We start from the raw sequence: 14,329 nt of genomic DNA on the forward strand, positions 1-14,329 counted from the left end.
GGAGGAGTGTGATGGCGCTGAACCCAGATTACAGAGGAGACTTCATCATGCCAGACCAAGTTGAAGCCACTGAGTGGCTTTACCAGGGAATAATATGACCACACTGAAGGCGACAAGGCTGACAGTGGGGAGACCAGTTCGGATTACCTTGCAGCACTCCAGGGGAAGTGGCAGTGCTCGGAACTATGGTAGCAGCAGTGGGAGAAGGGGGTGGACCCGAGAGCGGTAGGGAGGAAGGACCTGTAGACTTGGCGACCACCTAGCTGACGTATTCATGGGAATGAGTTTTGGAAGTTCTACAGCGCACCTGGAGGGATGGTGGGATCAGCGAGGCCAAGACTGAGAGGAACACGGGCATGAATGCCCTGGCACAGCCTTACAGCAGATCCTCATTCCTGAGAGGACCCCTTTCCTCCCCACATTCGATAAAGACAGTCTATAGATTCCCTGGAAAAACCTCGCTGCCCACAGGTTGCTTTTTCTTTGTTTCCCATCAGAGCAGCCTGCTGGAACTCCGCAGTGCAGTGGACAGTCCAATGGTCGGACCAGCTACCGTCCATACTTGTGGGATAAATTGGAAGACTGTTGTTTTTGTGTGCATGTCTGTGTGCTCTGGGGAGAGATGCCAGTGGGTGAAACTGGAATGAACAATGTGACCTCAAGAAAAAAAAATGACCTTATTAACAAAAAAGCAAACGCTTCCCCAGTGCCTGTTGACAGGGTGCTTTCACAAGCATGAGCTCATGTGATTTCCCCATCACTTGCTTTTCCAGCTATAACAGGTTTGGAGAAGGCAGCTGTGGATTCTCTTTGGCTTTTGTTTGAGAAGTTTCTCTCTTCCTGGTCAAGAAGCCACAGGACCTGAATGTAACTGGGGCGGTGCTGGGCGCTTGCCCGTGTGACTCCTCCGGGGTCTGCAGGTGCTGCTAGTTTCCGACTTGCGTGGGTTCTTTCTCGCCCTGGCTCTGGACAGGTTCCCAGGCTTCATTAGAATTCAAGGATGCTTATGTGCAAAGACTTCTGGACAAGAGGGTGTAATGGTTCTTTTATGTGTTAATTTGACTGTGTTAAGGGATGCCCAGAAAGCTGGCAGACCTCTGTGCGGGTGTCTCTGAAAGGGATGAGCATTTGAATTGGTGACTGAGTAAAGAGGGCTTTCCTTACCCACATGGGTGGGTACCAGCCAATCTATAGAGGGCTTGAATAGGACAAAAATGTGTCGGAAGGTAAAATTCCCTTTCTGTTTGAGCTGGGACCTCCATCTTCTCCCGCCTTCAGTCATTGGCTTCCCTGGTTCTCAGGCCTTTGGGTCTGGGCTGGAGCTATGCCCCTGGCTTTCTTGGGCCTCCGGCTCGCAGATGGCAGAGCATAGGACTTCTTGGCCTCAGTAATTGCATATGCCAATCCCTTGTAATCCGTCACTTTCTATACATCTATACATATATCCTATTGGCTCTGCTCCTCTGGGGAGCCTGAATACAATGGGGTATCATGGGACTGCCCCCCCAAACCCTGTGCCATGTAGCACCCTGATTCCTGTGGCACCTTCCTTCTGATGTAGGAGCTGTTAATACTGGTGGTAAGGTTGAAAAAATTTTTAAAAATGGCTAGACATACAAAGTAGCAGTGCATTTAAACCTTGTCTGCCATTTTAGCAGTATGAGGCATTCCCTAATAAAAAGGAAATAGCAGAAGCAAGCAAGCTGGTCGCTGGGGAAGGTCGCTTTGAGGGAGCCTTATCAGAGCTGCAGCCTGAGGGACTGTGGCAGGTCAATTAGTGCTGTGAGTGTTGACTTGAAAACGCAACGTAGAGAACACAGACAGCCCACTGCAAGGACCAGGAGTCTGCTGGAGCTCAGACTTTCTAATCGTCTATTTTCTCCCCAGTGCCTGGAAATGAAGTGTCCTCGTTGGTTTTCTGGGAGACGGCAAGCCTCCCTCCTCTCTCCTGCATCCTCAGCTGGGAGTGACAGCCTCATCACTCGCATTTCCAAGTAAATCAGCCTTGGAGAAAGCAGCTGTGGATTCTTTTTGGCTTTCTTTCTAGAAGTTTCTGTCTCCCTAGTCACTGAGTCACCTGACTTAAATGTAACAAGGGCAGGGTTCTTGGGTGCCTGTGTGACACTTCTGGGCTGTGTAGAGTACTGGCCAAACCCACCATGGTGGCCACGGTAGGCTGGGGCAGGGGGCTCAGAGGTACACAGAACACTGCACAGTTGTGATTTCAGGAGCAAGGGCATCTCCAGAATCAGACTTCTGTGTCCTTAAGCAGAGTCTAGAATGTGTCAGGGAACCAATTCTGGGCCTGGAGAATTGTCATTTGTCCTGTTGTTCCTAGATAAGAAGAGACTGTCTCACGAGCCCCATGCGGAATTTGGGACCAGAGATGTTTGTGTTAAGGCAGGTAAACTTGCAGTCTTCCCTTGGAACACATTTGTCTTCCTAAGTTCATCTGTTACAGGATACCTTATTTGATTTCTTGTCTGGAATTTGAGTCTCACTAGAAATACAATGTTGCTTTGGCAAAGAATGCTTTTCTCTCTGCAAGAGCGGGCAGTGTGGCAAAGTGATTCAGTACAGGAGATTGGTGCAGCTCTGCCTGGCTTTCTAACTGACAGCTGTGTGATCTTGGACAAGTTACTTAACCTCCCAATGTTTCTGTTGCTTCATCTATAAAAAGGGGATAGTAGGCCAGGCACGGTGGTGAATGCCTGCAATCCCGGCACTTTGGGAGGCCGAGGTGGGCGGATCACAAGGTCAAGAGATCAAGACCATCCTGGCCAACATGGTGAAATGCCGTCTCTTCTAAATTTATACAAAAATCAGCCGGGCGTGGTGGTGCGCATCTGTAGTCCCAGCTACTTAGAAGGCTAAGGCAGGAGAATCACGTGAACCCGGGAGGTGGAGGTGGCAGTCAGCCAAGATTGCACCATTGCACTCCAGCCTGGCAACAGAGCAAGACTGTCTCAAAAAAAAAAAAAAAAAAAGTGGGTATAGGGTTGGGAGCGGGATAGTAATGGTGTTCAAGTACTTGATAGGTTTCTGGTAAGGAGAAAATGAGTTAACATGAACCAAGCGCTCAGAACAGTGCCTGTGTGTAGTTAAGTGCTATCTAAGCATTTGTTATTTTTCACAACTTGAAATTGGAGCAGAATATTAAATAGTGTCAAGGCAAAGCAGGCTCTCAGTAGGTTGGTGTAGTGACAGAAGTCTTGGCTTAGGAGGCAGGAGGCCTGCTGTTTGTGATCAGGCCTCCCACGAAGTACTGGGCTCACCCTGAGCCAGTCAGAGCTTCACTTCCTTCATTTTAAAATGAGGTGGTGGCTGGGCGCAGTGGCTCTTGCCTATAATCCTAGCACTTTGGGAGGCTGAGGCAGGAGTATCATTTGATCCTAGGAATTTGAGACCAACCTGGGCAACGTGGTGAAACCTCATCGCTACAAAAAATTTACCAGTCATGGCAGTGTGCACCTGTAATCCCAGTTACCTGGGAGGTTTGAAGTGGGAGGATCACCTGAGCCTGGGAAGTCCAGCCTGCAGTGAGCCATGATTGTGCCACTGCACTCCAGCCTGGGTGACAGAGTCAGACCTAATCTAGAATAAAATAAGATGAGGTGGTGATAGCAGATGAATGGATAAACAAAAGGTGGAATATTCGTACAATGCACTATTATTTAGCCATGAAAAGGAATTTAGTTCTGATGTGTGCTACAACATGGATGAACATTGAGGACATGATGCTAAGTGAAATGAATCAGACACAAAAGGACAACTGTTGTCTGATTCCACTGTCTAGATGTGAGCTATTTAGAACGGTCAACAGCATAGAGACAGGAAGTAGAACTGAGGCTTCCAGGGGATGAGGGAGGGGATGTGGACAGTATTGCTTAGTGGTTACGGAGTTGCTCTTATGGGTGATGAAAAAGGTTTGGATATGGATAGTAGTGCTAGTTACAAAATACTGTAAGTGCACTTCATGCCACTGAATTATACACTTAAAATAGTAAAAATGGCAAACTTCATACTATGTTTATTTTACTACAATAAAAAAAGTCAAATGTCATTAAAAAGAAGAGTGAAGTAGGCTGATATGGAAAGAAAAGTTACTTGCTATTAACTTTGAAACTTTTCTGGCTGGGCGTGGTGGCTCAGGCCTGTAATCCCAGCACTTTTAGGAGGCTGAGATGGGTGGATAATGAAGTCAAGAGATTGAAACCATCCTGGCCAACATGGTGAAACCCCGTCTCTACTAAAAGAAAAAAATATATACAAAAATTAGCTGGGCATGGTGGCACACACCTGTAGTCCCAGCTACTCGGGAGGCTGAGACAGGAGAATTGCTTGAACCTAGGAGTTGGAGGTTGCGGTGAGCCAAGATCGCGCCACTGCACTCCAGCCTGGGTGACAGAGTGAAACTTTGTTTCAAAAAAAAAAAAAAAAAACTTTCCTAGACCATGAGGCTATCACAAAAAAAAGTGACCAGCCTCAACGACATAGTGAGATTCTGCCTCAACATTAGCCGGGTGTGATAGAGTGCATCTGTGATCCCAGCTGCCTGGGAGGCCCAAGCGGGAGGATTGCTTGAGCTCAGGAGGTTGAGGCTGCAGTGAGCCATGATTGCACAACAGCACTCCAGCATGGGTGAGAGTGAGACCCTGTCTTAAGGAGAAACCAAAAAACCCAAACACATCTTATTTTGTGACTGAGATGACACATAAACACACACACATACACACACACATAAAGTTTCATGAAATGATGTTGACCATTACTATACAATAAAGATTTCAGATTTATTCAACTTTTAAGAACACTTGTAGTTACATTAATTTTGTAACCCAAAATGCCCTGTTTAAAAACCATGGTTGGCCGGGCGTGGTGGCTCATGCCTGTAATCCCAGCACTTTGGAATGCCAAGGCAGGTGGATCACCTGAGGTCAGGAGTTCCAGACCAGCCTGGCCAATGTGGCAAAACCCCATCTCTACTAAAAATATAAAAATTAGTCAGTGTGGTGGCTCATGCCTATAATCCCAGCTACTAGGGAGACTGAGGCAAGAGAATTGCTTGAACCTGAGAGGTGCAGGTGGCAATAAGCTGAGATCATGCCACTGGACCCCAGCCTGGGTGACAGAGCAAGACTCTGTCTCAAATAAATAAACAAAAAAACCATCGTTATTGGGAGACTGGCTCATGATGGGATGTGTCTACCACTGGCCACTAGGGGGAGCTGATAAGTCAGGCTGAGGAATGAAGGGAGCTGGGGGGGTTGGAGGTAGTAGTCCTCTCTGTGCTGGCTGGGACCTCCCATAACCTCTTGGACTCCTTACTAAGGCCTTTCACAAGGGGGCAGGTGGTGCTCCTCGGAGTTTAGCTGAACAAATGTCTGTTTATTTGAAGAAACCTTCCCTGCCTCATTCCTGCCTGGGGGAGCCCATTTAAATATGTGCTAGTTGTTGGATTTTTGGCTCAGCCTCTGGACTCTCTTCTTCCTAGCGAAGCACAGAACGCATCTCTTTCCTGTTTGCACAATGACCCCCTTTAGATGTGTTACTGGCTGTCTTAAGACTTGCCATGAACGGCTGGGCACGGTGGCTCACACCTATAATCCCAGCACTTGGGGAGACCTAGGAGGATGGATCACCTGAGGTCAGGAGTTTGAGACCAGCCTGGCCAACGTGGCAAAACCCCATCTCTACTAAAAATGCAAAAAAGATTAGCCAGGCGTGATGCTGCATGCCTGTAATCCCAGCTACTCAGGAGGCTGAGGCAAGAGAATCGCTTGAACCTGGGAGTTGGAGGTTGCAGTGAGTGGAGATCGCGCCACTGCACTCCAGTCTGGGTGACACAGTGGGACTCCATCTCAAAAAAAATCAAAAAACAAACGGAAGTCCCCTATCTCAGCTCCAGGATCTTTAGAGTTTTTGCAGGGAGAAGCCAGAGGTGGTCAGGCATTTGGCCTCCCTCCGTTAAGTGCGAGGAGGACCAGGCCACTGGCTGATTAAGCCCATCATCTTCAGTGCTTCTGAACATGTTGAACACGATTCTTATTTTTGTTTTCCCCATTAGCTCCACCTGCTCTCCTATAAGGCTGTTAGTCATGCTTGACCAAAGCGATGACTGCAGCACGCTCCACCTTCAGCAGGCAGAAGAGCTGAAACGTCCTTGGGGAATGAGGATTCCCTTAACTTCATTAGCAAATGGTAATGCTCTCCTATCAGTCAGCATCTCCACTTCCCCCTCCTGGGGTCAGTATGGTACAACCAATGTTGTCTAACCTTTGTGACAGGTTAGACCGGGATCAGCTATGAAAGGAAGGGAAGATGCCTTCGAGTCACTGACCAGAGACAGAGCTAGACTTGCTTGATAAGACTGCCTCAGAGCAGTTCTTTCACAGGAATTCAGAAATGACTGTGCAGCCTTTTCCTGTTGGCCACAGGAAATAGCCATGGCTTGTGGTGAAATTACGTTCACCAGCTGAGGGTTTAATGGGACTCTACTATACCTCATGCCTGTCCCTGCTTTCTTAGTTGGAAGCCAAAGGGCTATGGAGATCAGATTTCCCCAGTGCTTTACGGCACAGTCTCCTTAGTGGGAACAGGCTGGAGATGGAATTCTTCCCTCAGTGGTGTATCACCCTGGTACTCCTCAAGAATACCACTTGAAACTAGCTCCCAAGGCCATGTGTGGTGGTCACATCTGTAATCCCAGCACTTTGGGAGGCTGAGTTGGGTGGATCACTTGAGGCCAGGAGTTCAAGACCAGCCTGGCCAACATGGTGAAACCCCATCGCTACTAAAAATAAAAAAATTAGCCAACCATGTTGGCACATGTCTGTAATCCCAGCTACTCAGGAGGCTGAGGCAGGAGAATCTCTTGAACTGAGTGGGTGGAGGCTGCACTGAGCCAAGATGGCGTCACTGCACTCCAGCCTGGCGTCAGACAGAGACTGCTAATAACAGCAAACCCCTCAAAAACTAGCTCCCAAGACTTTTATGATAGCTCTCTTCTCACATCTGTTTTTGGGTTACCACCCCCATATTTACCAACAGGCTACTGCTTTCTACCTTCTGCTTCCATTCAGTCACTGGCTACTTAGCAGATGACTCTGGTTAGGGGCTTTTTGATGGCAGCGCTCAGGTAGTGATAATGATGTGGCTGAGAACTTACAAGAGGCCTCCACCACAGAAAAGGCTCCGCAATCATCAGTCTCGAGGGTGGACCAGAGTTCCTAGCTCCACACATCCCCACAGGTATTTAGGTAGGTTGTTAGAAGTATGACTCTTGAGCAATTTGAAAATCCTGGCCAGAGCTATTATTGGGAGAGGATCCCGCTATGATAGATGTGTTACATTTTATGGCTCCAAATCCTTTCTTTTATTATTTTTATTTATGTATTTTCAGATGGAGTCACGCTCTGTCACCAGGCTGGAGTGCAGTGGCGCAATCTTGGCTCACGGCAACCTCTGCTTCCCGGTGCAAGTGATTCTCCTGCCACAGCCTCCTGAGTAGCTGTGATCAGAGGTGTGTGCCACCATGCCCAGCTAATTTTTGTATTTTTAGTAGAGATGGAGTTTCACCATGTTGGCCAGGCTGGTCTTGAGCTCCTGGCCTCAAGTGATCCACCTGCCTCAGCCTCCCAAAGTGCTGGGATGACAGGCGTGAGCCACCGTGCCTGGCCCTTTCTTTCTATAGCCAAACACTCTGGCATGTAGCTTTGCAGTTCCTTTCACTGAAGGATTTGTTTCCCAATCTCCTTGAATCTGGACTGGTCTTGTGACTTGTTTGGGCCAATAGAGTGCCATGAAAATGATGGAGTCTGAGTTCTAAGCCTGAACCTCAAGGATCCTTGTCCACCTCTATTCTTGGATTTTTGTTATGGCCATGAGAACACACTTCAGCTATCCAGCCAAGGCCAGTTGACAGCTGCAGGTGAGACTGGCCAAGGTCAGCTGAGCTGCCTCGCTGGGCACCCAGAGGTGTGAGAAATACATGTGTACTGTTGTAGGCTCCTGAGGCTTTGAGGAGTGTCTGTTACATAACAATATCATGACCATAAATAACTGACATATCCCATCTAGAAATCAGAATGATGCACTGCTTGAAGAGTTATCAGAAGCAGCTTTCACCTTCAAATAAAATAGGTCCCTGTAAATTGCTTCTTTACTAACAGTGGCCCAAACTGAGTATCTTTCACTGGTCTGTTACACTATAGACGTATTTCATATCTTGGTAAACTGTGGACAGTGAGTACGAGTGAAATGTCATTCTTTATTAGGCATCACATGAACGGAAGTGGGAAGCAAAGGGAAGAGTGACCGCTACATTTCGGTAGATTCTGGCCGACAGCCTGTCTGCCCGGATGGGTGGGTTGCTAATAGCAGTTAACGTTCATCATGTTGGCTCCTGGGTGAAACTCCTCTTCATGCAGAGGTAAATGTAGGTCCAGATCAATGAAAGGTAATCTTTAACTAACTAATTAATTAATTAATTTGTTTTTGAGACAGAGTCTCTGTTGACCAGGCTGGAGGTGCAGTGGCACAATCTTGGCTCACTGCAAACTCCGCCTCCTGCGTTCAAGGGATTTTCTTGCCTCAGCCTCCTGAGTAGCTGGGATTACACACGCAAGCCGCCATGCCTGGTTGGTTTTTGTATTTTTAGGAGAGACGGGGTTTCACCATGTTGGCCAGGCTGGTTTCCAACTCCTGACCTCAGGTGATCCGTCTCCCTTGTGCTCCCAAAGTGCTGAGATTACTGTGAGCCACTGTGCCTGGCCGAAAGGTAATCTTTAGAAACTCAATGGTGGGTAATGACAATATTTGGGCCCCCTAATTTTAAAAAGGATTGGAAGCATTGACAAGAATTTGGCAAAAAAATTTCTGAACCTAAGACTGTTGTGTATTAGCAAGTGTAGGATGTTTGTCCTCAGCTGGAGTCCCTAAACTCTGACACACAAAGGTAAGCAAAAGTACTTTGCTCTACCTTTTTAAATATTATATGCCAGGTGCAGTGACTCACGCCTGTCATCTTAGCACTTTGGGAAACTGAGGCGGGCAGATCACCTGAGGTCATCAGTTCGAGATCAGCCTGGCCAACATAGTGAAACCCTGTCTCTCCTAAAAATACAAAATTAGCTGGGTATGGTAAAATTAGACGGGTATGGTGGTGTGTGCCTGTAATCCCAGCTACCCGGGAGGCTGAGGCATGAGAATCCCTTGGACCCAGGAGACAGAGGTTGCAGTGAGCCAAGATTTCACCACTGCACTTGAGCCTGGGTGACAGAGTGAGATTTCACCTCTAAAAGATGTTCTGCAGAACAAAATCTATAGCAAGGTTTATAAGACAGACACCGAGCTTCTGGCTATTTGGTTATGTATGTGGTCATATATCCTGACGATGATTGAATGAAGCATATGGGGAACTTCATTAACGTTCCTTCGGTCATTCAAGGCCTTCCGTCAATCAATCTCAGCAAGTGTACTTTCTGAGTGTCTTGTCTCTTGGAGATTGATTTATAGATAAGAGAAGATATAAACAAGTTGCTTCCTTTCCCAGTGAAACACTGATGTCTTCTCCCCCCGTTTTGTTTTTTTTTTTTTTTTTGAGACAGAGTCTCGCTCTGTAGGCCAGGCTGGAGTGCAGTGGCGCGATCTTGGCTCACTGCAACCTCCGCCTCCCAGGTCCTGGTTCAAGCAGTTCTCCTGCCTCAGCCTGCCAAGTAGCTGGGATCACAGGCATGTGCCACCATGCCCAGCTAATTTTTGTCTTTTTAGTAGAGACGAGGTTTCACCATGTTAGTCAGGCTGATCTTGAACCCCTGACCTTATGATCTACCCACCTCGGCCTCCCAAAGTGTTGGGATTACAGGCCTGAGCCACTGTGCCTCGCCGTCTTCTCCCTCTTCTAACTCATCTCAACTCAGTCTCTGACCTCAGAGCTGTGGACTTAGAGTATGTGTTCTTAGGCAAGAGGATCTTCAAATTGGTTCCTGGGTCCATTGGGCCCCTGTGGCTTTCCAACACAGATTCGTCTGTCTCTTGGATCTTAGTGTGAACATCTAGGATGACTGCTTTTCTGCTCCAGAAAGGAAAAACGCTGTGCTCTTCTGCCCAACAGCAGAATCAGAGCCCAGGATGGAAGGTGGAGGCAGCAGCTGAGAGGGTGGCAGTGCAGCACTCTCTCCTATGCCACGACAGTTTCCAGAGGAGACCATGGTTTTAAAATGCGCATTCATAAGGGAGTGAGCCAACACAGGGAGATTCATGGGGTTAGCATAAAGAAACATTACTAACTGAAACATATGAGTCATTTAGTGAGTTTTTTTTTCTTACTGCTATGAGTCAAGTTGAGTTCTATGGCCAAATTCTAAAACCAAATTCTGGATGAATACAGGCTTTATAAACACTTGATATGTTGTACTATATGCTGTAGAATGAAAGACTTCCCATTGGGCAATGGCATCTTTGCAGAATTCGCTTTTTATACTGGGGAGCACACGTTCCACAGGGAACAGGTGAACCCATAAGGCTTAGTCACTGGAAACTGCAAAAGACGAAAGCCCTGCAAAGATGAAACAATGAAGGACCCTTAGGGTTCCTGCCCACCAGAGAGCTCTGTTACCAGAGCCCTTCCTCTAGAGCACAGTTTCTCCATGTGGGGCTTTTGGACCAGAAGCATCAGCATCACCTGGGAACTTGTTAGAAATGCCAATTCCTGAGCCTCTTTCCAGACCAACTGAATTGGAAACTCAGGGTTGAGGCCCAGCAGTGTGTGTTCATAAGCCCTCCTGGGGGTTCTGGTGCACACCAAAGTTTGAGGGCTACAAGTTCCTAAGAGACAATCTAGGGAGACTGTGCATATAGGTACATAGGAAATGGCTTTCCTCACACAAAATTATTTAGTCCCTAGTGCCCTAAGACATCCATTGTAGGCAACAGATTACTTTCTTTTGGGGATTATTAAGAAAACTGTCATTCAAATAGTTGTCATTGTCCTATGATTATGTCCCCAGTGACAGTTTTGTTGCTGTCCAGAAATCAGCTACTAAGCCATTTGTTTACAGCAACACCTCACTTCCGGGAACCAGTTTCTGTATCAAGAAACCTAAGTTATGGCCGGGCGCCTGTAATCCCAGCACTTTGGGAGGCCGAGGTGGGTATCACCTGAGGTCAGGAGTTTGAGACCAGCCTGACCAACATGGTGAAACCCTCTCTCTACTAAAAATACAAAATGAGCTGTGTGTGGTGGCGAATGCCTGTAATCCCAGCTACTTGGGAGGCTGAAGCAGGAGAATCGCTTGAATCAAGGAGGCAGAGGTTGCAGTGAGCCAAGATCGCACCATTGTCGTCCAGCCTGGGCAACAAGAGCAAAACACTGTCTCAAAAAAACAAAACAAAAAAAGAAAACCTAAGTTAAGCTGTGCCAGCAAATCACTCCCTAACTTCTCTGGCTTAACATGATAAAGGATTATTTCTTGTTCCTAATACACCTGCAACACAGCTTGGCAAGGGAACTCTATTCCACATAGTCACTCAGGGACCGACGCTAATGGTATGTCTATGTCAACACTTGCTTCTGTGATCACTGTGACAGGGTGAACTGCACTGGCTTTTAAAGCTTCCGTCTGGAATTGACATTTCACTTTTTCTAGTGTTTCACTGGAGAAGTCTAACTTCAAAAGTGGGTGGGCAATACATCCTATTCTGTTGTGCCCAGAAAAAGAACTGGAGTGTCTGAGAACAGCTCTAGTGACTGCTATTCAAGATTACATGTGGGCCACAACAGCCATCATGCAAAGCTCTGTGTTCACATTCAAGAAATAGCAGGGCTAAGAGTTTTTCAGTTTTTACATCCTTTCACTATCTCTTTGATCATATTGACTCTCAAATCTACAGCCTCCTTCCCAAGATTTTTTTGATCAAACTTTTTCATTTTCTTAAACTTGAAAAAAATTGAAGTTAATATATATATACAAGAAAGCACACAAATCGTGTGTATACCGCCTGACGAATGGTCACAAAGTGAGCATAACAGTGCAACTACCCCCCAGGCAAGAAATCGACCATTACCAGGAGCTCACCAGCCCTGTGTGGGCTCCTTCCCAGTCACCTCCTTCCTGCTCCCTCATGGCAACACTCCTGACTTCCAACACCATACTTGAGTTATTTTTTTACACTCATTCAACTAGTATTTATCAGCCAGGCACCGGAACTTCTCAGTCCTGGCAGATGGTGTTACAAACCCAAGTGTGAAATTTGATCCTAGTAAGTTTCCTGTTGGAAGACTGGATTTTCTGGGTGGTGACATATTTTAGGCAGGATTGGGGGTGGGTGAGCTCTCTGAACTCTCAGGGGTTCTACCTAATACATATTTTCCTTATTACCTGTTTATTTAAGCACATCCAGTACTTCCTAAAAGAGCAGATGGGAGCATAGCAAGACTCCCTTTGCTGCCTGATATGTGAGAAGTGGCTGCCCAGCTGGCACCAGCTCTCCTACAACCAGCCTCAACACAGCATCGAGCTTCCTGCACCATTGACAGCAAAGCAGCACCTGCCTGCCTGCAGCTCAGGTATCTTCTCTTGCTCTCAGTCACACAGCGTCAGCCTTCCAGGCGGTTTCTAGGGCTGGGTAACTAGTTCCTTCTGGGTTCGGGAATGGGGAACAAGTGTAAAACTTATCTTGCCTCAAATACAAGATTGACATTTGGTTTTAGAAATAGGAGTATTTCCGGTGGCTCACGCCTATAATCCCAGCACTTTGGGAGGCCATGGCGGGTGGATCACGAGGTCAAGAGATCGAGACCATCTTGGTCAACATGGTGAAACCCCGTCTCTACTAAAAATACAAAAATTAGCTGGGCATGGTGGTGCATGCCTGTAGTCCCAGCTACTCAGGAGGCTGAAGCAGGAGAATTGCTTGAATCCAGGAGGCAGAGGTTGCAGTGAGCCGAGATTGTACCATTGCACTCCAGCCTGGGTGACAAGAGCAAAACTCTGTCTCAAAAAAAAAAAAAAAAAGGAAACAGGAGTATTTCTTATGCAGCTTCCATCTTATGAAAATTAGGGATATATTTCCATTCTCTTGCTTATTTAATCAACAAAGGTCTTAATGCAGAAGCAGCGGGTAGCTGGATTCTTAAAATGCCAGCTCCTTCCTCGTATCCTCTAATCAGGCATTTCTGTCTAAGCACGTACCTGTAAAAATGGTATTTTGGGCTGTAATCCCAGCACTACGGGAGGCTGAGGTGGGCCAAACATGAGGCAAGAAGTTCGAGACCAGACTGGCCAACATAGTGAAACCCGTCTCTACTAAAAATATAAAAAATTAGTTGGGCGTGGTGGTGGGCATCTGTAAACACAGCTACTTGAGAGGCTGAGGCAGGAAAATCGCTTGAACCCAGGAGGCAGAGGTTGCAGGGAGTGGTGATGGTGTGAGATTGTCTCAAAAAAAAAAAAAAAAAGAGCTATTTTGTTTTCCACCATCATTGCAAGATCCTTACCAGAATTCAGGATAGGTATCTCAAGGATACCACTTCAAGTTCCAAATAATTTCATCTTTCATGCTTGAAAAGCTGTGACTGTCCCATAGGGAATAGCTGATGCCTTCAGTGGGGAGGGGCTCGAATGAGCAGTTCAGGAACATTGTGGCCTAGGGTTCAGCCACATCCTTTTGTGGTAATGAACTACAACAAAATGTACTTTAAATATATTTTTATAATCAGCTGGCTTTTAAATTACAGCCATGCTGAATAAGAGCAGAGAAAACATATGATTAGTAATTTCCTTATGCAGAAAGTAGAACACTTTCTGGCTAAGGCCAGGGCTTTAAAAAAAATGTGCTTTTAGTTAAAGAAAATAGAAAACCTTCTTAATTCCAAAGCCAAAGCAATGGTTCATGGCCTTCTTCTGAGCAGGAACATTCCAGCTCCATGAGGAAGTGCAAATGGAAAAGATTAGGTTGGGAAAATATTCTAAGAGCTGTCTGCACCCAGCCACTGTCACCTGTGTACTGAGCCACCTTCTTGGGTCCTTATAAGCACAGAAAAATGGATCTGTGGCAGCTGTGGTTCCTAGCCTTCTAGAAATGACTCTTCCAGGAGACACAAATGCTGCTGCACATGGGTGCACAGCACAGAAAGCCTGTGTGGATCCAGATCACCAGCAAAAGTCTGGCTCCTTCTTTTTTATTTTTTATTTTTTATTTTTTAAAGATGGGGTTTCACCATGATGGCCAGGCTGGTCTTGAACTCCTGACCTCAGGTGATCCACCCACCTCCGCCTCCCAAAGTGCTAGGATTACAGGCATGAGCCACTGCGCCCGGCAAGTCTGG

At 46.7% G+C, this 14,329-nt stretch overlaps 1 long non-coding RNA gene across 1 annotated transcript in view; it reads left to right on the forward strand.

Annotated features, from left to right (window-relative positions):
* The window catches only part of LOC135268624 (uncharacterized), a 72,149-nt gene extending 59,586 nt beyond the window's left edge, over nt 1–12,563 (forward strand). The window contains exon 4 of the long non-coding RNA XR_010336920.1: nt 12,394–12,563. This is a non-coding gene — a long non-coding RNA (uncharacterized LOC135268624). The remainder of the gene's footprint in view (nt 1–12,393) is intronic.
* The last annotated feature ends 1,766 nt before the right edge of the window (nt 12,564–14,329 follow it).

Source organism: Aotus nancymaae, unplaced genomic scaffold (assembly GCF_030222135.1).
Source record: "Aotus nancymaae isolate 86718 unplaced genomic scaffold, 86718_ANA_hifiasm-v0.15.2.pri h1tg000041l, whole genome shotgun sequence".
Taxonomy (NCBI): Eukaryota; Metazoa; Chordata; class Mammalia; order Primates; family Aotidae; genus Aotus; species Aotus nancymaae.